General features: G+C 33.6%; 1 protein-coding gene across 1 annotated transcript in view; it reads right to left on the reverse strand.

Annotated features, from left to right (window-relative positions):
- Nucleotides 1-9369: 9369 nt before the first annotated feature.
- LOC117332182 overlaps nucleotides 9370-22814 on the reverse strand; it is a 91681-nt gene continuing 78236 nt past the window's right edge. The window contains exon 18 of the mRNA XM_033891065.1: nucleotides 9370-11932. The gene's annotated coding sequence lies outside the window, so the exon portion shown is untranslated. The remainder of the gene's footprint in view (nucleotides 11933-22814) is intronic.

The raw sequence follows: 22814 nt of genomic DNA on the forward strand, positions 1-22814 counted from the left end.
AAAGGACGAATTATCGGAAATTTGATATTATTGACATAGCCTTTAACTTCATCATTCTTACTTTCCCGGCACCATGGAGACAGAAAAATTATCAAGACATTTTCTGTCGCCAATGTTTACATTCAACTGACCTGGATTTTTGCACATGCGCAAAAATTGTCGAAATTTGCATATTACATCGTCGATAGACTCACGGAGGATTTCCATAGAAAATATTAGTTTTCAATTATATGGATTAGATTTCGGCAACGTTTCGATGCGGATCTTTCATAAGGATGTATTTTCTTTGTTAATTTGCCGGTTTTTTTTTCAACTTTTAAAATATTTCCTCCCCGAACAGTCGCTTTAAGATTCCCGACTTGATCTCTCTAAGTAGTTTGGCGCCCAACTAAACCATCCACGGAAAGTCGTAAGGTTTCTCATATCTCTTCGGAAAGGAAGACTTTGTAGAAGGAGGGAGGAGTGTAGCAGAAATTGACAGGGTTGAACGCGGTTGACTAGGTACAATGAGCGTCAATCCGTCTGTGGTGCGGATGTCCCGGGTTCGAGTCCCGATCTGGTCATTGCATTTGTCCTCTTATATCACTTTTTTCTTTAATGATATTAAAATAATATAAAATATTTCTAGGTGTACATAATTATATACTTCAAACTGGCAGGTTTTCTACAATAGATTGATATGACATAGAAGCATGTAGAAAATGATTATATTTCACCCAAAAACTTTGCTTTAAGTTTAAACTAGTGTTGTCATTAACCATTGGTAAACACGTTTGTGAGTGAGTGTTTATGGGTGAATGGTCTTATCATGTACTGAAGGTTATAAGTTGCTGATTGATAATGGTGATAGGTTTCAATAAGCGTCTGTGACACTCGTTCCTATTTCCCACTGTATCTTGTTCAATGTATCATTATTCTTGAAATGACATTCATGTAAAAGAAAGCTTATAAACTATTGCACGAAAACCGGATGCCTACACCAGGGAAGGTTCTAACTAGGATTTCAAAATGGATGTAGCCAGGAAATATAACAGGAACAGATCTGTTGTCACTGAATTTTCCAGTATACGTATGAAATCAAGGCATGTCGTGAATACACGGCTATGTTAAATAACATGTGTCATTGCTCAAATAAATGTTATATAAGATATGTTTAAAGTACACTATGCTGTAATCCTGTTGTGTTTTTAACTGTCAAATTAAATCTATACAGCATTGTCTTCTTTTTTTGTGAAAACATGCTTGTGTGCTGCTAACATTGAAGAGGAAATTGTTTGGTTTTCGTAAACGCTTTCATTTTTCTTATTATCAAAATGAAAAAAAAAAGTTTTTCATGGTAGGTATTTTCATGTTACAAAACTGTCTCAAACATTTCCTGGAAGACATGTGATAAACGCAATAACAATCGGATGTGATGACCACACAGAACGAGAAACACGTGCTATGGTTATTTAACACTCAAAATAATATAAAACATAATAGAAACCATCAATTTTATCACTTGGGGAATATATTTAACATGAAACTGTATTGAAACAAACTGAAATATTGCTTACGAAATGAAATCGAATGTAACACGCATGCTGGGTATTGCTAAAGCAATAGTTCTACTTGTCCCATACTGGCCCCGCTAAAAATGTTAACAGTGACACAAAAACTTTGAAACTCGTACTTGATCTGTAGCTACTCATACTGAAGTTACATATTAACTTTCATCAACAAACCTTGAAGCAAAGCTGAAAACTAAGTGGACGGACAATCAGACAAACTGATGGACGGACGAACGACCAGGGTCGACCACAGGCGCTTGCATAGAAAATGTGATTTTCAAAAAAAAAAAAAATTGACAGTGGTATGTGTAATCTGTTAAGCTCAGCTCAGCTTAACAGATTACACATACCACTGTCATATCAAAAAAAATTGAAAGTAATATTTTCTATGCAAGCGCCTGTGGGGTCGACTAGTGGTGTGCAGTGTTTTGTCTGTAAACGCAATGAATCGGTGAATGCACCCCACAAGGGTGTTGAGGGAGTACCGACGAACTGACGGACGGACGGACGGACTGACGGAAAGAATTCCCACTGTAATTGTCGACATCATGATATCAATGAGAAATATTAAATTTCTTTGTGTGATATGAAGTTAACTAAAGGTGTTCCATGCATTTGATATGCCTGGTGATTCCATCATCAAACAATCCTTTTCTTATTTTGAGGTTTTCTTAATGACCTTGATTTACACGACGATGTCGTTCATGAAGAAGAAGCTCAAGTTGTCTATCCTTGTTGCAGGACTCCTTATGCACCATGTTCTGGTTTAATGCTTTCATTTTGAGAATACGACTAGAACCAAACGTGAGCTAGAATTGTATACATGTCGTTGATAAGGCAGACGATGCTTACTCTTCCGAAGCACATGGGCCCAGTTGTTCAAAAGGTGATTAGCTTAATCACTTGATTAGTGAAAATTGCTCTTCTCGTTTGTAGCAACACCCGTGAGTATATCATCTTCAAATTATGCCAGTTGAAAGAGAATTAAGAATTACAGAATTTCATGAATTTTGTCAAGCTGGTTGGACCAGAAATTATTGTATCAGGATTTGAAAAATGTTGTTAAAATGTGATTAGCCTAATCACCTTTTGAACAACTGGGCCCTGCAGGGTCTTATTCTCCTTGTGCTATTTTCAGGGTCTCCATACAATTCTATTTTGCCCATATTTTAGTGACTTTCAGTCATGTCAGTATTCTCTATTTTTACTTATCAAAGTTGGTTTGATTTGGGGGCCACAATAGATTTTTACTGATCAAAGTTGGTTTGGTTTGGGGGCCACAATAGATTTTTACTGATCAAAGTTGGTTTGGTTTGGGGGCCACAATAGATTTTTACTGATCAAAGTTGGTTTGGGGGCCACAATAGATTTTTACTGATCAAAGTTGGTTTGGGGGCCACAACAGATTTTTACTGATCAAAGTTGGCTTGGGGGCCACGATAGCTTTTTACATAGGTAAATCAAAGTTGGTTTGGTTTGGGGGCCACAATAGCTAAGTCTGTTAGAGCACCAGTCATGTAACCTCAGGTGAAGACTCTGCCTATCCTTGTAAGTTTATATTTCTCGGGAAGCTGAGAAACAGGCCAGTCTATGCTGTGGTGGTCGTGTCTTTGGGCAATACACTTCACCCTAATTGCCCTTGATGGTGTATGAAGGGCCTATAGGTTGTTCAGTGAGGTAGTCACCAACTACTACAAGGAAACCCAATTCACAGTTAAAGATAGGCATTCTCTTGTTATTTGTGTAATGCATCTCATTATATAAGGTTTAAAAATGTGCGAAAATGAAGAATAAATAAATAAAACACAGTGCATACCTATAAATGGTTTATTCTATGTATTAGTACATCTAACTTAATAAAAAAAAACAAGGCACAAACAAGCATACCGATTTGAGACAGGCAACATTGAGCTACAGTGGACAAATGAGGGGACTGGAAGGGGTAAGGTCTAAAAAAAGTACAAAGAGAGGTACCATAGCAGAGGGACATATTGGATGCTGACGCTATTCCAATTCAAATTTTCATCTCAATATTGAAGATACCAGGAAAAGACAACAATATTGTACTAATTTGTTCATTGGTCCATATTTTAAAGCTATTTTCAATGTACATTCTAGTCAATCTATTATAAACCACTAGTGTTTATGAAAAGTTCAAAACTCTTTTTGATATTACAAAATTGTCTTCAATGATTTTTGATGTTTTCACATACTTCAATATAAACTATAATCAAACACTGGCAGGTGCACAAAGTGAATAGTTAAAAATATTGTTTTTAAATATTATGATTAAGGTTTTTCCTCTTTAATTTGCAAGATATTTAGATAAATACAACATACCTGATAAATCTCAAAAAGTTCAATCAAAAAGTGTACAGGTATGTGAAATTTGTCATCAAAAATTTCTATTTCATTGTTCTTTTTAAGAACATGTATATTAAGACGGTTTTTAACTCTGAAATCAGGATACATTGACATTAATTGAACATTTTTTTTTACCTAGGCAAGAGTGTTAACATGTGAATTTAAAAAACATTTGAAGAATGTTGTTTACTGAATTAACAAGACATTTCAATAGCATGTGTAAAGTAGATAAAACTAAGTTAGGAAGTTATTCATTTTACTTTGAAAAATATCCCTGAATCTTTGATGGCGATATTATCAGGTGTATTTCATGGTTCAGTGGACCTATCGGAATAAAAAGGTGTTGTACAGAATACTATGGATAGCACTGGAGCAAGCACAAGTTGAAGCGGAAAATATCTAAATTTATCATAAAAAAAAGTAAAAAAAAAAACAATTTCCACAGACCAGGTGTTCAAGCATTCAAAGTCACAAAATGCAATGCACTTATACAACAGTAACAAAATTCAAATTCCCCGAAACTGTACATCATTTGTAGCAAATAACATCAATGGAGATTAAAATCTGTCAAAAGATTTTGTCCCAAAAGTATGGATTAATAGAATCTTTCACCCCTTTTGGGGTGAGATAGAGGGATCTCAACCCGAGGGGGGGGGGGGGGAGATTGTTAAATTCCCAAACACGAGGCTTGCCGAGTGTTTTGGAACTTAACAATCTCCCTCCGAGGGTTGAGATCCCCCTATCCCATCCCAAAAAGGGGTGAATGATTATTTTTCTCTTACTCTGTTTTCCAATCGTAGTGTGAACCAAATCCAAATGTATGTATTACAACAACACGTGGACGGCGGATGACTGTTGTTATAACGCTGCAGCAGACGCTTTACACCTGACGATATTGATTTCATACAAAATAAAAATTTCCGATTAGCTTGTGAAAATGAACACTCAGTTAACTGTGATAATTAATACTTATTCTAATTTCTTTTGTGAATAATACTGATATTCAAACATTCCGGGTTCAGGTCATAGTGACGTCACCCTATCGAGAACAAGAGGTAAGAGAAAAAATATTCTGGAGTAGCTTTAATGATCCGACAATGAATCCCGATATATGAACATTGATCATTCTCTTGTAAAAAGGACACTAGGTAAAAGTATTTGATGTAGGCCTCATACTCCATATGTAGAAGCATTAGAGTTATAAATATGGATTACACGTCAAAATACTGGTAAAGGTTTTCACTCTGTGACAGATCCTTAATGGATAAATCTGAATTTATTTAAGCAATAACGGTGTTCCTAAAAATAAAAACAAACTAGTTCAAAAAGGCATTCCTCATTTAATTTATATTAAATACTAAATTTATTTTATATGTTTGTTTTTAAATTTTGTTTTTTGGATTGAATTAAAGTGAAATGAATTTTTTATTTGGTTTTTGAAAAAAGTAACAAACCTAAAAAGTTTCAAAGTAAAATTGATAATGGAATTTCCAATTCTAGTTTTATGAAAAAAAAAAAAAAAAAACATGACTGCTTGGACAAAAAGGGAACAATCAACTTTTAAAACAGGATTTAATCTCACATGAAAACGAAACAATCAAAATATTTCATGTTCTGATGTGATGTAACAACTACAGAATGAGTCTTATAAATGTTTATTTTTTGAGCCTTGGACCAGGTGATCAAAATACAAATTTTTGACAAGTCACCTACCTCATGTAAAATGAAAATAAATTTAGGATACTTTTGACGAGATATAAGTCGGAAAACTTATATTGTTACAAGTTTTTAAGTTGAAATGTGGAGTACAAAATTGGTGGAGGCAGCCCTTTTGCTGTGCCATGTCCATATTACGATGACAGGATCAATTTCTGACTGGCCAAGATATATTACACTAGTGATATATGCGGAATATACAATTCGACGAATTTACTGGATTACAGGACAAATTTGTGAGTAATTTATAAATGTAATACAGAACTTGTGGGTTCTAATTTCTGTAGTAGTCACGGAACTATAAAGCTCACCTTCACAGTTGAAAAAAAAAAACTTGATACATTTCTATCATAGCAATATTGGTGTATCTTTAATATTTGGTATAAACTAGAAAAAATATTCACCATACAAATATCACAACATATATTTCTGTACATTTTAACAGGAATAAATAGTTGCTAAGTTATGTATAAAGCACATACATATTGTAAAAGATCTGGAAAAAAGAGCAACACTGATATGACCTGTTGTTCTCAGCTTAACACACACAGATGTACAGAATAATATACAGCTAGGCAGAGCATATAACACTACCCAAACTCATAGAGTAGGGGCAATATAGTCACTGCATAAGTCAAAAAATATTACACAATCCAAAATAAACACAATATCGCAGCAAAAACAAACACATCTTAAACATGATCACAAGTTGGCATAGAAACATCTCCATTCAGCCAATCACAATTCTTAAAATTCCTCAATGCATATATACAGTATATATATATATGTATAAGCAACACTGCTTTTCATTGGTGGATTCCAATATTTCCCTTGCTTCACCTATTATGACGTACTGCAGCGATTACTGTTGACGTCCTGAGCCAGAAAGCATACAAACACTGATAAATGTAGCACCACTATATAACATCTGTTTAATTCTAATTACCTCTGGTAAAATTCAAGATTGTTCAATTTTACTCAAATAAAAACAAAATATAATGCATCCGATGATGTCACACCCAATATCACCACCACCTACAAGCTTGTTCTACTTGACTTTTACACAATATGTAGGCGGGGGCCACAACAGCTCAGTCAGAGTGCCAACCACATAACCTCAGTTGAAGGTCTGAGGTGCGGGGTTCGACGCTCCCGAACCATGTCGATTTGACCTTCTCGGTAAGTTGAGAAACGGCCGGTCTGCGCTGTCGTGGTTGTGTCCTTTGGCAACACTCTTTACCCTACTTGATCTGGATGGCATGAGATGGACCTCCCAAATGTTAGGTAGTCACCAACTACTACAAAGAGACCCTGCCTCAAAATGACTGGCTGTTCACAGGACAATAAACCGAGCAAACAAACAAAATGTAGGCAGTTGACATGTATGTAAGAGAGTGCACTGAACACCTGCAAAATCAAAAGTGGGATTTGTTTCCAAGGTTAAAGATGATAACCCTGTGTTCGATGAATTATGTACCAATAAAAAATTACTCAAAGATGAAATGTTCACCACAATATTTCTTTTTGATGAATTATGTTATTTTACAATGAATCAGAATTTTATTTACATATGATAATCAATATCTCATCCAGCATGTCCTGTTACAAATATCTAGCTAGGTAAATAAATACATTATACTACATACAATCAGTCCGACAGTGTAATACAGCCCTGTACTTACATCATAATGATCATGTGACACCTTTATATATAATATATATACATATCTGTATACTGTATAGCTTTATGATTATATGTGACCATTTTAGTGATAAATTACTAGCAAACCATGGTTATATGAAACAATTTGTACATGATGTGAATATTTCCTTTTCGAATTATGCCAAAATATTTATACAAATAAATCTTACATGAATGTACATGCTAAACTTGCACTTAAAAGATTTGTGTTATCAAGGTATTGTTCAGATTGCTATCATCTGATTGGACATTTTTCTCAGCAGCAGTATAATTATAAACTGGTATAAAATTCTTATGCAAATAAAGACATCTCTCAACCAGCTACCCTACGTCACATACAGAACTTACAGTATGTATGATATACACAAATTGTCATGGAAACGAGACAAAACAAATATATATAAATAATATATAAATCAAAGAACTCTTAACAAAATAGTATTGGTCCCTTCTACTACCAAAACAGCAATTTAATATTTCTAATCACCTATGTTTTAAGTACGACAAGATTCATTACATTTTCAATCTCTATTTCTAAGTACCATTACAAAGTCACAAGGGCCTTTCACTTAGTTCATCATTAAGTAAAGAATAAATTGCGACATAAAGAAAGATTCCAGATTTGAAGTCTAGAATAAAAACAAACAAATTAGCACAGACTTATAAGTTCTTGATATGAAATATCAGTATTTGTTTATGACTGTTAGAACAAGTGCAATCAATGATTGCGAAAGCTCACCGGCAACAGCAATCACACTATGCATTCATTTTTTATGTATGTATAAGCATGTCATTTTGAAATTGTATGTCACATAATATCGCTCCTAGACCTCTAATGGATGTATAAACCAAATAAGAAGGGTGTGGACTAGCTTACAAGCTTTCCAAAACTAACCCCCAAAATCTTTAAAGTGAGTTTTGGTGCCAAAAAAGTTAAGTCCACAAAATGGTAAAATGCGAAAAAATCATAAATCTTTTCTGCATGATTTTGCCATATCATCACTCCAAGACCTCTAATGAATGTATAAACCAATTTAGAAGGGCATGAGGTGTATACTTTTGGACTTACAAACTTTCCAAAAACTGACCCCAAAAACTTTAAAGTTTTGGGGTGGGACGCAGATGCGGACGCCGGGGTGACAGCATTAGCTTTCTGTTACTCGTAACCGGTGAGCTAAAAATGAGCATTTCATTATAATTTTCAGCAGTATATCTCTATCCTTAACCTTGTACAACTTGAAATTTTCAATCTGCATTAAGTATTCTTTATCACAACCTAATCCTGCATGTTATTGTTCAAATTTTTAAATGTGTAAATCTGATAAAAAATTAAGCATCTAGCCTTATATTAATGAAATAATAATTTAATCTATATCACTAAAAATTGTAAGTGTTAGGTTTCAAAAGGATTTGCTACTGTTAAAGTAACTATCAAATCAATATCAAATTTATTCATATTTTTTAAGTTTGATCAAAAAAAAAAAAAACAAATCCAGACATTTGTGAAAGTCAAGCTTATGAATCTAGACCCTTCGTTATCCATCAAATCTAATCCTAGATCACACTTCCTCTACATGAATATCAAATTTATTAAATAACACCTCTCTTCCTTCAATATAATTTATTACCTATCGTGAAGCATCAGACATCATATTTATCTTGCAGCCAGTTGAGCATGAAACATTGGATCTCAACTGAGAGCCAAGGACATGGATCTGCAGAACGATTTTCCTTGTGATTTGTCAGCAGAACTGAAGGATATAGGTCACTGAGTATAAGTCATTACTCACCCTCATGAACCCTGTGAAATGTGAATTATTGGCTCAAACTAAATTTCTCCTATGTTACTGAAATCATGCGACACTGTGAATAACTTACATGACTAACAGTACAAATTGGATTGTTTAACCCAGAATTTGGTCTAAATTGGCCAACGAATTGGCTAATGTGTAGCAAACTGTCCTCTTCTGTTTTAAATCTCTGTAAACTGGCCGAACTTTATAGTCCTAGGATGTCTGGTTCACACAGAAAACAATGTATTTTTTAAATCTACAATTTATTTCATACATTTACAGTGTATTTCGTACCTTAGATTTTATGTACATTTCTGTAACTAATGGAGGATTTGGTCCCTATGAAATAAAAAAGAACAGATTTCATCAAAAGTATATCCATATCAAAGACGTACATCTTAAATAACATGGCCCCCAAAATTATATTATACATGTTATAACGAGAACAGCCAGCAGAAAAACAAATCTGGCAATATAAATCTACAAAAGAACACTTGGAATGTTTAATCAAAAATTGAGCTCACACTTAATAGAACATTATAAACATTGACTTGTATATAAGATAAAATTTTCATTGATGACATTAATAAAATTACAAAATACTGATCACAAAGTAAGTTTTAACAGGATTGTTAAACAAGGATCAAATCCATGAACGTTTTTGTTACATTAACCATATTGATCCCGCAATAAGTCTAGGAGGATAACGTATATATATAGCTAGACCAACGGACAGGGGTGGGCTTAATACCGGACAATGAGATGTAATTTGGTAGTATTCTATACTGAAGTGGAATATACATAATTTATACATATATGGATAGGATTATTACTAGGCATGAGCTTATTATGGGATAAATACAGAAATAACGCCTTTCGAATACAGCTGACCTTCAGGCAAGTTTATATACATACTGTACAGAAACTATCATCTAATGAAGTCTATGCTGGAAATGATATGCAAGTGTGAAAAAGTATCACCTGTCAAACAAGATTAATGGAAAAGGAACAAAAATACGCCACATATTTGTAACAAAATACGAAAATTGAGTTACGCAACAAAGAAAGCTGTCAATTAGGATTACCAGGAATGTCTGTGAACACATAGACATCTCTCAATATATCTGTGGTTTGTGTAACAATTGGAAAGCAGTCTGTCAAATATGATTAGTCTGGTAAAACAATATGTAAAGTTAATTTGTTATTTCTGTATACAGCTTTGTATTAAGTACAGTTTTAGAATAGAGTGCGCAGAAAAAAGCTTAATTCACTGAAAAATTTGATGCCTAAAAATAAAAATTATCATCCAAGACTTTAAATATGTCGAAAATAAATCTCAAAAGTAATTTCTTGTATTGTGGAATTGCCTATAATGTTGTTATACAGTTTTAGAATGTAGCATGCAGAACAAATCCACTTAAAACATAAAAATCACACCAAAATATCAAAATGGTCAACACAGACTTCATCTTGAAAGTCTTGAAAGATTTCCTTTCTAAAGTGAAATCAAGTGTTGATTGAAATCAAAACCTTCATTGGAACCATCACTAATGAAGGAGACTTACAGGAAATAAACAATGAACACTTTAAAATAAGAATTCTTATTTCATTAAAAATGACGTAATTATATATAACTGGTATGATTTATCTCAACCCTACATCAGACAATGTCTCAATACAAAAAGAATATTAATGCTCAACTCTCATTAAATAACGAAGATTAACGACATTCCTCACATTTCTCATCACAGCTAATCTATTGAACTTTGACCCTGTATGATTATTCATGACTGAAAAATTTAACCCTGATCAATGGTGACCTTGAACTTTGACCCCTTATGCCAAAATATATGTGCAAAGTTGATCACAAATATGTCTTAAGAAATCATTTGTACTGATTTACAGGATCCTTGTTTGCTAAAATAACGTACTATCGTAATCAAATATTCATTTCTAGTGTTGAAATCGATCACTTGAGCTACTGCATGGACATGATTTTTTTTCTTCTAAGTAATATGTAGCTTTTATATCAACTTGAAAGATATTAAATTTAGCATTTCAATATTGACATTCCAATTCACATTTAAACTATCTTTAATTTTAACAACAGTCAACTTTTCATTTCCTGAGTCTATCTCAACTCATCAGTAACTCGCATAACATGAAAATAAACTGCATTCATCAACAAATCATTAAATGTTGGAAGTGCAGTGTAATATCTCCTTGTGGAACACTAAAATTAACTCTTCTTTGTGACAACACCTTTGGGGGAGCTAATTGAATAAATGTTCGATTCCTTTGAAATATCCAAGTTATGGTACATTAACACCGTGTGTATAAAGCTCTGTTTGCCACCAAACATACTATAGTACCATAAATCTTCTATGAACATTTCTAAACATTTTCTTACTTAAATATTTTTTTTATGCTGACATTTGATTACATAAAAATATTAATTGTTCCTGTTTTGCCTTTTATGAAATAGTGATCATTCTTGAGGAAAATAAGTCCTTCAATATTATTTACAGTAGATAATACTTGATTCATTGATATGTTAACAGCACAAAATATATATCTTAATGTTTCATTGTCACAGTTCTGACCATCCATTTTTATATGTTCAAAATAGGAGCTGTATTTGAATAACACTACCGTTACTACTCCAATGCAGTTATGATGAATTTCCCAAAGGGAGGTCACTCTAGTTCCAGTTGGCCATATATGCACATGCTCCCTGATTTTTTCCTCCAAAGAACATTGGTGTTATGATAGGTCTGGTTTCTTCACTTTATCCAACAACCCAGAATCTGAAAAAGACATGTGAAAACATCAATAAATCTATGAACAATATTCTATTTGTGAGGTTTTTGGTTTTTCTATTTAAATACATATTTACATATGCTCATTCATACTTTCAATTCTTAAAATAAATTGCAAAACTATAAAATTGCGTATTTAGAATAAAAAAAGAGTTGTCAGAAGACAACCTAGCCTGCCAAATGGGTTGAAATTTGAAATTCATTTTCAAAAGTAATGTCAAAGGTCATGGTCTGGTCTACAATCATATATATAGTACCAGAGGAAAGGTTACATTAGGAATAAAGGTCAAGTCAAGGTCAGCAGGTCTGCAAATTAAATATAGAACAAATGAAAATGTCTAAGTTGTCACAAGGAATACACCTGTCAAATACTTAAGCTGTGTCCTCATTAGTATTGAACACTGTTTTATAAAACTTTTAACCAAGCTGTTAATGGACGCCGACAATGTTGACAGTATAGCATTATATAGCTATACTCTGTACTTTGTCCATATAGCTATACTCTGTACTATGTCCTGGCCAGCTATAGTCCTCAGATCAGTGTATTTATATTAAATAATTAAGTTTCAATTGAGCTACTCTATTTTACTTCGAATATGCCTGCAACCCTCTCCCCGTTTTCTTTGATTAATGTACTAGGAATACTCAAAGGATGTTGTGCTGCTCTCTTTCTTCCTGGTTCTTGGCTATAGATATCAAATCTTCTCTGATATCAGACAATAATATTACAGAAAGTTGGCATATTAAAGCTAGCTATGACAGAACTCTTCCAATTCATGCCTTGTACCTTGCAAATTTTGTGTGCAACTGACAAACCACTACACCCAAGCTAATTAGCAACCAAACTACATATTAGGCTGTGCCTGATATTGTCAATGGTCCATGAATGTATTTTTTGTGATAGCCTGAGAGAGTTACAAGTGAATCTCGATCCCTAATAGACATGAAATTTCCTCTCCTCTTTTATTGATAATTTACCTCAAACTTCAATTCATAACATTTTGACCAATAAGATCTACTATATATAGTAAACTCAACAAGCCTGCTGGGTATTGCTTAAGCAATTACAAGTCCCCTACAGACACCGCTAAAAATAGCAAAAGTGACCTTGACCTTGATCTAAAACCCCTGAAACTCTAACTTGATCTGTAGCTACTCATACTGATGAAATCTACCTCATGTATAGTTTGAAGCGATAGAAACAAATAGTTAAATATCAAACAGATCTGATTTTGAATTTGTATAAATCACTTTTTTTATATTTTTTATATGGGAAAAATTCATGCTACTGAAATACATGTGTAGGAGGAATTGCAGTATAAGATGATAAATGATATTTCAGACCAGATCATTAAGCAAACATGTTGTGGATTCAATTAACTCCTGAAATTTGTTTTTTTAAAAACACCCATTAATTTTACATCAAGGGAGTTGCAAAAAATATCCTTTTGTTGTCTTTTTGTCAAACTACACCAACTTCAAAGTTCTATTCATGAATGTGAAAATTTATGTTGTATTTAAAACCTGATTTGTGATAAATTATCACTTTCTGAACACCCAGGTTGACAGTAAATGGCTGCCATAAATCTTTTTCATGGTATATTTTTTTCATTTCTTTTTATAATGATGCCAGCCAAACCATTAATCAATCCTATAGTTGATGAATCCCAGTTACTAGGTAACAGTAGACACTTTTCCTCTGACATCAGAGCCTGATAAACACCTTATTATCTGCCAATTTTTTTTTATTTTTCAAAAAACAGTTACGTTGGAGATCTTTTTAAATCTGTAAACTCTTTTGAAATCAGATAAACAGTTTTAATTCCAACAAAAAACAAAGTAGAAACTCATTTGCAGTAATGTTTTTAGAAGCAGCTGCACTATATATATATATATATATATTAGTAATACTAGTAATATATATACCAACTAAATGCACCAGAAGATGAAGTTTACTTACACTACAGCATGAATATACTGATACCATGTCAATTTCTTGATTTTAAACTCATGAATAAAGTATTTTAAATGAATAAAATGTCCTGAATAATTCAGTACCTTTGTGATGGTGATTACAATGGCTGCCAAGAGGCTACATGGCCTCGGACCTTCAGCAATATCGATCATGTCAGGAGGCTGCACTTTTACACAAATATATGTGTACTGTTCAGGCAATATTGGCTATGCCATCTATCACCAACAGTTTTTTATCTACTGTATTGATTGCGGCCTACACAAGTCCACCCAACATCACATCAGGCCAACTTAACAATACATCGCCCTGCCCCCATCCTCCCCCTCCCCACACAAACCTTTCATTCCCCTCCTACTAGAGGCAACATTCAAACATTTTCTAGAAATTTACTCAAGACCTCAAGTCTTGAGGGATTTCATTTAACAAACAACCAATCTTTCTGGGAAGTTGAAAAAACACTTTGCGTGATATCAATAATATGATCGACACTGAAGTTCAAGGTCAAGACCTCAACAATATGACGTCCTGTCCACTTCCTGAAGGCAATTTCCATGATTAATTTCTCACAACTGCAAGCCTTGATTGAAAAGCATAAAAAAATTCTGTATGATATATTAAGTTTATCTGAAATTCACAGGATAGAAATGAAAAATTTATTAATAACAAGCCAATAACTGAAAATATGTTACATTTCTGAACAATGATGAAAAAGCTGGAGTAATATTGGTGGCATGTGTGATGCGCATCAACCTCTGTATTTGTGTCAAATGTACAATTAAGATGGAAAGATTTTTTGGGAATTATCAATGTATCATTTCTATAAGAAACACTGATCACCCGTGTACATCTGTGATCACCAATTATCAACGTGTTTCTTTGCTTGTGAAATGAAAAAAAAAAAAAAAAAAAAAAATTCAGCTAATTTGTTCATTTTTCAAACGTTTATATTGCCATGATGTTCACCATTGAGATCTAATTCTTGTCTATATGTACAGTATATATTTGTTTGGGAGCAACAGGCCTAAGATCAATTCTATGGGCTAATATAGGAAGGAGAATTTACTGGGTTTTAAGACTAGAACAATTGTAACTTTGGGGTACATATGCCCTCGATCTTTGATGTATTTATTGTAACACTAAAATCTGTATTTCTCTAACTTAATGTACACCAAAGGTAATTATTGGTCTGATTAAAGGGTTGGTAAAAACCTACGGTGGCTTTCCTTTTCCTCATATCTTCTTTTTTGTAGTTTTGCCAACCAAATGTTTCCTCAGAAAAAGATTACAAATCTATAAAAAAGACTTTTAAGGAAAATGGTCTTTTCAGGGAAATTGCAGCCGTTCATTAAGTTAATGGGAATGCCCATAAGAGTTTCAGGAAATCATGAGTGCAATCTTTTTTTTTATAGTTTTTTGTTTGATGTTTTAAATGAGGACAACAACTATGATGTCGAGTCCCAAAATGTTATTTAAAAAAAGTTTTTTCTCGTCTTTAATCACATAAAAATTCTTTCTGCTGCATCAAGCAAACATCATTATCTGCAGTTCACATGTAATGTGATTGTAAATGCCATACAGACTTGACATCGCTATTAACTAACACTATTTACTGCTGGCAAACACAACACACATTTCTGAGGAAGAGAAAAGTGAATGGCTGCTCGCCTTGCCAGCTGAATGAAGAATACAATGTAACTCGTCAGTAGTTCCGTGCTGAGTGGAATGGAATTGAATGTTTGTGTGGTGTAGTCATAACACACCAATGCCTTTCAACTAGCCAGGCGACTAAGGGATTGGATTCCCTAATCGAACACGAAATGTTTTTTTTTTTGGCAATTATGTCCCTTTTTCATCGGAGCTGCATAAGATCATTTTGCAAAATCTACGTCATAAAGTACTGGAGTAAATGCAGTAATTTTTATGATTGGTCAGAAATAGTTTCTTTCCAATTGTGTGGGCAGACTGATTCAATTTGAGACAGCAAAATCTACATCAAACTGTATCTAAATAAATGCAGTAATTTTTATGATTGGTCAGAAATTGTTTGTCTCCAATTATGCAGGCAGACTGATTGAATTACACAAATTGTTTTCTCCTTCTCTTTTATATCAAATACATGCTGACCAAGTGTTGTAGGTTTATAATATTATGGTATCTATATTAGTAGACATTCCAGCTGACCAAGTGTTGTAGGTTTATAATATTATGGTATCTATATTAGTAGACATTCCAGCTGACCAAGTGTTGTAGGTTTATAATATTATGGTATATATATTAGTAGACATTCCAGCTGACCAAGTGTTGTAGGTTTATAATATTATGGTATCTATATTAGTAGACATTCCAGCTGACCAAGTGTTGTAGGTTTATAATATCATGGTATCTATATTAGTAGACATTCCAGCTGACCAAGTGTTGTAGGTTTATAATATTATGGTATCTATATTATCAGACAATCCAGGTTTTGATGTTAGAAACTTAATATCAGACAATACAAAACAGCCTGCATCATAATTTATCATCCCCGAGTCTGTTGATTGTCAGATTCTGTCGAAAAATTTAAAAAGATTTTTTCAAAGTGTACAACATCATATCAACTTTGCCAGTTATCTTTTTTTGAAGATATTTCTTATCCTGAGTTTGTAGACAGAAATTTCATTATGTAGTCTAGTGTATACTGAAATCGTGTACTTTAAATACACTTACTTTTTGGATCCATCTATAATGGCAGCTTAATGCTTCTTTTCCTATACTTGAACTTGCAGACAATCTTGTTAAAACACAATCAAACTCCAGTTTTCATCCATGCAAACTTCTTGAAACTTATTCACAAGCTTACACTGAAACTTAGTCACAACTTGGTGTACATTGAAGCTTATTCTCAATCTTGGTGTACACTAAAACTTGTTCTCAATCTTGGTGTACACTGAAACTTATTCTCAATCTTGGTGTACACTGAAACTTATTCTCAATCTTGGTGTACACTCAAACTTATTCTCAAACTTGTTGTACACTCAAATCTATTCTCAAGCTTGGTGTACACTGACACTTATTTTCAAGCTTGCTGTATGCTGAAACTTATTTACAGTCCTGGTGTACACTGAAACTTATTCACAAGCTTCAGGTATACACTGAAATTTATTCACAAGCTTGGTGTACTACTGACACTTATTTTCAAGCTTGGTGTACGCTGTAACTTATTCACAATCTTGGTGTACACTGAAACTTATTCACAATCTTTGTGTACACTGAAACTTATTCACAAGCTTCAGGTATCCACTGATACTTTTTCACAAACTTGGTGTATACTGAAACTTATTCTCAAGCTTGGTATATACACTGAAACTTATTCACAAGCTTGGTGTACACTGAAACTTATTCTCAATCTTGGTGTACACTCAAACTTATTCTCAAACTTGGTGTACACTCAAATCTATTCTCAAGCTTGGTGTACACTGACACTTATTTTCATGCTTGGTGTATGCTGAAACTTATTTACAGTCTTGGTGTACACTGAAACTTATTCACAAGCTTGGTGTACACTGAAACTTATTCACAAGCTTCAGGTATACACTGAAACTTATTCACAAGCTTGGTGTATACTGACACTTATTTTCAAGCTTGGTGTACACTGAAACTTATTCACAATCTTGGTGTACACTGAAACTTATTCACAATCTTGGTGAACACTGAAACTTATTCACAAGCTTCAGGTATCCACTGATACTTATTCACAAGCTTGGTGTATACTGAAACTTATTCTCAAGCTTGGTATATACACTGAAACTTATTCACAAGCTTGGTGTACACTGAAACTTATTCTCAATCTTGGTGTACACTCAAACTTATTCTCAAACTTGGTGTACACTCAAATCTATTCTCAAGCTTGGTATACACTGACACTTATTTTCATGCTTGGTGTATGCTGAAACTTATTTTCAGTCTTGGTGTACACTGAAACTTATTCACAAGCTTGGTGTACACTGAAACTTATTCACAAGCTTCAGGTATACACTGAAACTTATTCACAAGCTTGGTGTATACTGACACTTATTTTCAAGCTTGGTGTACACTGAAACTTATTCACAATCTTGGTGTACACTGAAACTTATTCACAATCTTGGTGTACACTGAAACTTATTCACAAGCTTCAGGTATCCACTGATACTTATTCACAAGCTTGGTGTATAATGAAACTTATTCTCAAGCTTGGTATATACACTGAAACTTATTCTAAATCTCCTAAAAACTTATTCTCAATCTTTGTGTACACTAAAACTTATTCACAAGCTAATTTTGTGTACACTGAAACATATTCAAAAGCTAAGTGTACATAGAAACTTATTCTCAGTCTTTGTGTACACTGAAACTTATTCTCAAGTTTGGTGTATTGAAACGTATTCTCAATTTTTATGTACACTAATGTTGTGCATCTTTGCTTATTTGTTTTGACCAGTGATTTTGCCACTTTCTATCTTCATTAACAAGTGTGAGATGCAGAATGGAAATCAGAGCAGATTGGGTTAGGTTGGGGGGTTTTGGGTTGGGGGTGGGGGGTGTATTATTTGGCAACCAGGCGACAGTGTGAAATTACACCTACTGGATTATATTAGAGTTTTGCATAAAAAAAGATGCGACAGAATTTCAAAATTGATTTTCAGCTTTTGATGTTTAACAGGTGTTGCCATTAAATGATATAATGCACATATACAATAATATAAAATATATCTGAGGCATAGTGATGATGTTGTTGCTTATTAATTATCTCTCCACCAACAGCCAGAGTCATTTTGAAGTGGGATCTTCTTCAGTCTGATTAAAATGAGCTGTTGCAAGGCTACGTTTACTACTACTATGCCAGGCTGAACGTAGTAGTCACGTAGTAAATATATCCAGAGCGTAGTACATAGTAAACCTAGCCATATGCAACAGCAGATTTTAATCAGATTGGGTCTCCTTGTAGTAGTTGGTGGCTACCTCACTGAAAAACATTATTATATTAATGACAGGAGGCCTGTTACAAGCCATCCAGAAAAATAAGCGTGAAGTGTCCTGCCAAAGGACAACCACATCAGCACAGACAAGCTATTTCTCAGCTTCCTGAGAAACATAAACCACCATGGGTATATGGGGATGGTTTAGCAGTCAGTAAGTTTGACTAGGGGTTTAAAGAATTCCTGTATCAATGCACTCTGCTGAATATCTCAGCAATCAGCCATGGTAATTTTGAATATATCATTTTCTATAGACAGTTTACAGAATACTTAACATCTAACGGTAATCTTCTTCTAATGAGCCCTGCCCTCTGCCCCATACTTACTATCCTTCACATATCACAGTGCCAGTAATATCCCACATACCAAATTAAAATCTAATGAAAATCTGTGTTAAAATTTTCTAGCCAAGACAAGACCATTTCAAGACATTTACTTGACAAACTTATACATGTATCGCTAATTAAACTAAATTTCAGCTGCTTGTTTCTGTTGCATTAATTGGAATGCTTAAATTATGAACAATAGAAAAGTTTCATTATAATATGTCAAAATATAGGGTCCAGAAAATCTTCTAAAATAGGCAGTGTTAAAATATCTGCCATTTTTCTTTTATACACCTGCAGAAAAGCATATCTGGAAAGGATATTGTACCAATATGCAACCTGCAGTTATTTATGACAGATAAATCACACAGTCTGACTTCATTTCTCTGCCAGACAGTCATGAATATACGTTGGCAGATTATTTTGCAGTATTAGAAGATTCACAGTCTATAAGGCCAGATTTTCTAATCCGATAAATCTCACTAACAATTTTTGCTTATTTGAGCTGTCTGTGACAAGATATTTTGCAGCATCAGCAACACAAAAGAAATTTAGAGTTAGAATAAATCAATGACAATTTTTTGGTCAAGTGAGATTTGTATCTGGAAGAGTATAATGATTCAGAAGTTCCTGTTCTCAGTAAAAACATACTGGTTTCGACCCAGTGTACATTAATATACAGGATAACTCTGGTCATGAACTTCACACCTTTGATTCCATCTTTGAAGATTATTTGATTCTACATTTTTTGGGTCTTGAGAAAAATATTTTTGAAATTTCAGTCAATTTGACCCCTTTGGCCCGTCCCTCAGTCCCCTTGGGGTGGGGAACATACAATTTACAATTTCGATTGACCTTTGGCCATGGAAGGTTTCTTCAAAATTTCATTTAAATTAATTGGCTCAGGGTTTCTGAGAAGAAGTCAAAAATGTAAATTGTTTATGGACGCACGATGGATGACAATTAATGGACGATTAAGGCAATTAGAATAGGTCACTTGAGAATTTGTCTCAGCGTAACCTGATAAAGTGATATTTAAGGATTGAATAATGTTATGTTGAGGTGTATAAACCTCAATAGGTCTTGAGACAAATTTTATGAACTGCTTCACAGTTCATAATAAATTTGTCTCAAGACCTATTGAGGTTTATACCCCCATACACCTCAACATAACTTTATTCAATCCTTATATTTATATTTTTTTGATGTTTTGTACAATATTTTGTCTTTGACAAATAGGGACTTGTGCAAGTCTACCACAGAACTTAAAGAAATGTACGTCATCACTCTCCATCTACATATGGTTAATACTTTTAGGATTTCTTTCGTGAACAAACTTAATAGCGAATTAAAACAAACATTAGTTTTAAAGGAATTTATTTCATATAAATATGAACACTTAATTTTGAAAAGGAATTAAAAAAAATATAGTCCAAGCTCGACAAATGTATTCCTACGCCGGACTTGATATAGTTCATTGAAAAATGACTAGAGTTAACTGTGGTAGGTTCATTGAGTTTGAATTGAGTGGAAATATAAATATTTTCTAATGACTTCTGATATTTATAACACTCAGTGTGTTGTATACAATTTATCAGTTTTACGAAATCTTTATTGCTGAAATATTTAATGGAACATAATTTTTATTCTGTGTCCTAAAAAACCTGGAACAGCCTTACTAGTTCCTTCAGTGTGAACGAGAATATGCCGACTTTTGATGAGGTCCATAAGGTGTATACCTTCCTGGTAGAATTAAATATTAACCAAGGTTTGGTTTGTTATATTTTGTTTAATGCTCTTATAATAATTAACAGCAAAGGTCATTTAAGGACATGTCAGGTTTTGGAGGTGGAGGAAAGCCGGAGGACCGGAGAAAAACCACCAGCCTATGGTCAGTACCTGGCAACTGTACCACATGTGTTTCTGGACTTGCAACTCAGAGGTGGTGCCGGCTAGTGATAAAGTGTCGGCTAGTGATAAAGTGTCGGCTAGTGATAAAGTGCGGGCTAGTGATAAAGTGTTGGAACACCTTATTACCACAAAGACCGAGGTACATACTTTACCAGGCCAGTATAAACACCATACTGACTAAATCAAAGTTCCTTAGTTTTTATATCAGATTCGAAACTTGTTTGTAAAAGGGCAAATGATTTTTATTTATGTTGATAACAGAAAATTTACATCAGGGCAATATGTTACGCCACAATGGTTATGATGTCATACATGCAATATTGACTCTGTGTTTCTGACAATAGAAACATCTGCAGGTAAGAATTTCAAAATATCTACCTCCGTGTGTCCATGATTTAAATGAGAATTCAGGATAGTTGGACCATCATCTTAGGTAATATTAACAAGTAAACGTTGTGATTTGCTTTATAAAAGCCAACCACAAGTTTTAGGTACATATCATTTCTATCAGGAAGTAATTAGTTATGGGTGTTAATTGTTCCATTAGGCCAACCTTTTTGATGCAATATATTAGCCAATCTGTTACACTTGACCTTTGACCTTTATCTAGTACGTTTCATCCTCTATATAGATATCATCTGTCAGTGCCACCTTTCATACCTTCAAGTACGGTAAGCATCTATATTTATTTCTTAATATAAAATTGACGTTTTACCCCCAGGTTTTAATTTTTACCATTTTTTTAATCACTATGTCACACATGACTGAGTGACAAGTCTTCAGGCGAATGAACAAATTATCAAGATACAAGTACACATAAAAGATTCTATTTCGAAAAATTGTTTATCTGAAGCAAATTAAAGTACAATTGAAAGAATTAGAAAATGTCTGATAATCCTTTATCAAGCTAAGAGTACAACAGATTGATTTTCTATTTACGACATGACATACTTAATTACAACAAAATGAGGGGAAACCGTTAACTTAAATTTCCCTATATGACAGGAAAGTTCCGAACACTGTTATCTATGATGTCAAATTGTATAATCACCACACTCATCATAGAATCTTTGAGCATGCATCTGGCTGATGTGTGTGTTACCTGGGAAAAACGACCTGCTATTGATGTGGTGATCTTTCTTTTGCATACAAACTTTATATGAATAGCTATTCTAAATGTACTTATATTTTGGTGCAATCAAAATTTAGCACAAAACCAAATCAAAACAGATTAAAGGAATGATTTGGTTTTATTTATTTTTGTCCAACGTCCTATCAACAGCTAAGGACGCTTCCTGTGCATGCAAGTTGCATGCATGTGGTGAGTGCATGCATGTTTTGGGAAGCTGCGAATGATGAATTAATGCAACCATAATGATTGCCATAGAAACCAAATGTAGATTAACTACAATTAGATCAATCACAATTTAGAGCAATGCTTCCAGTGCAGAAATTGGTCAAATAATTATTTACTAAAATATGCACATCTACTTTAATCTCCAACTCACAAATAAGTAAAACAGATTCAAATTCTTCCTCCATTATACAGATATATAGTTACATTACTTAACCTATTTTCATCTGGAGGAGAATTTTATGGAGATGAAAATTTTATAATACACTGAAGGACAAATTGTATCTGTAAGAAATAATTTCAAGCTGAT

This window comes from Pecten maximus, chromosome 8, assembly GCF_902652985.1.
Source record: "Pecten maximus chromosome 8, xPecMax1.1, whole genome shotgun sequence".
Taxonomy (NCBI): Eukaryota; Metazoa; Mollusca; class Bivalvia; order Pectinida; family Pectinidae; genus Pecten; species Pecten maximus.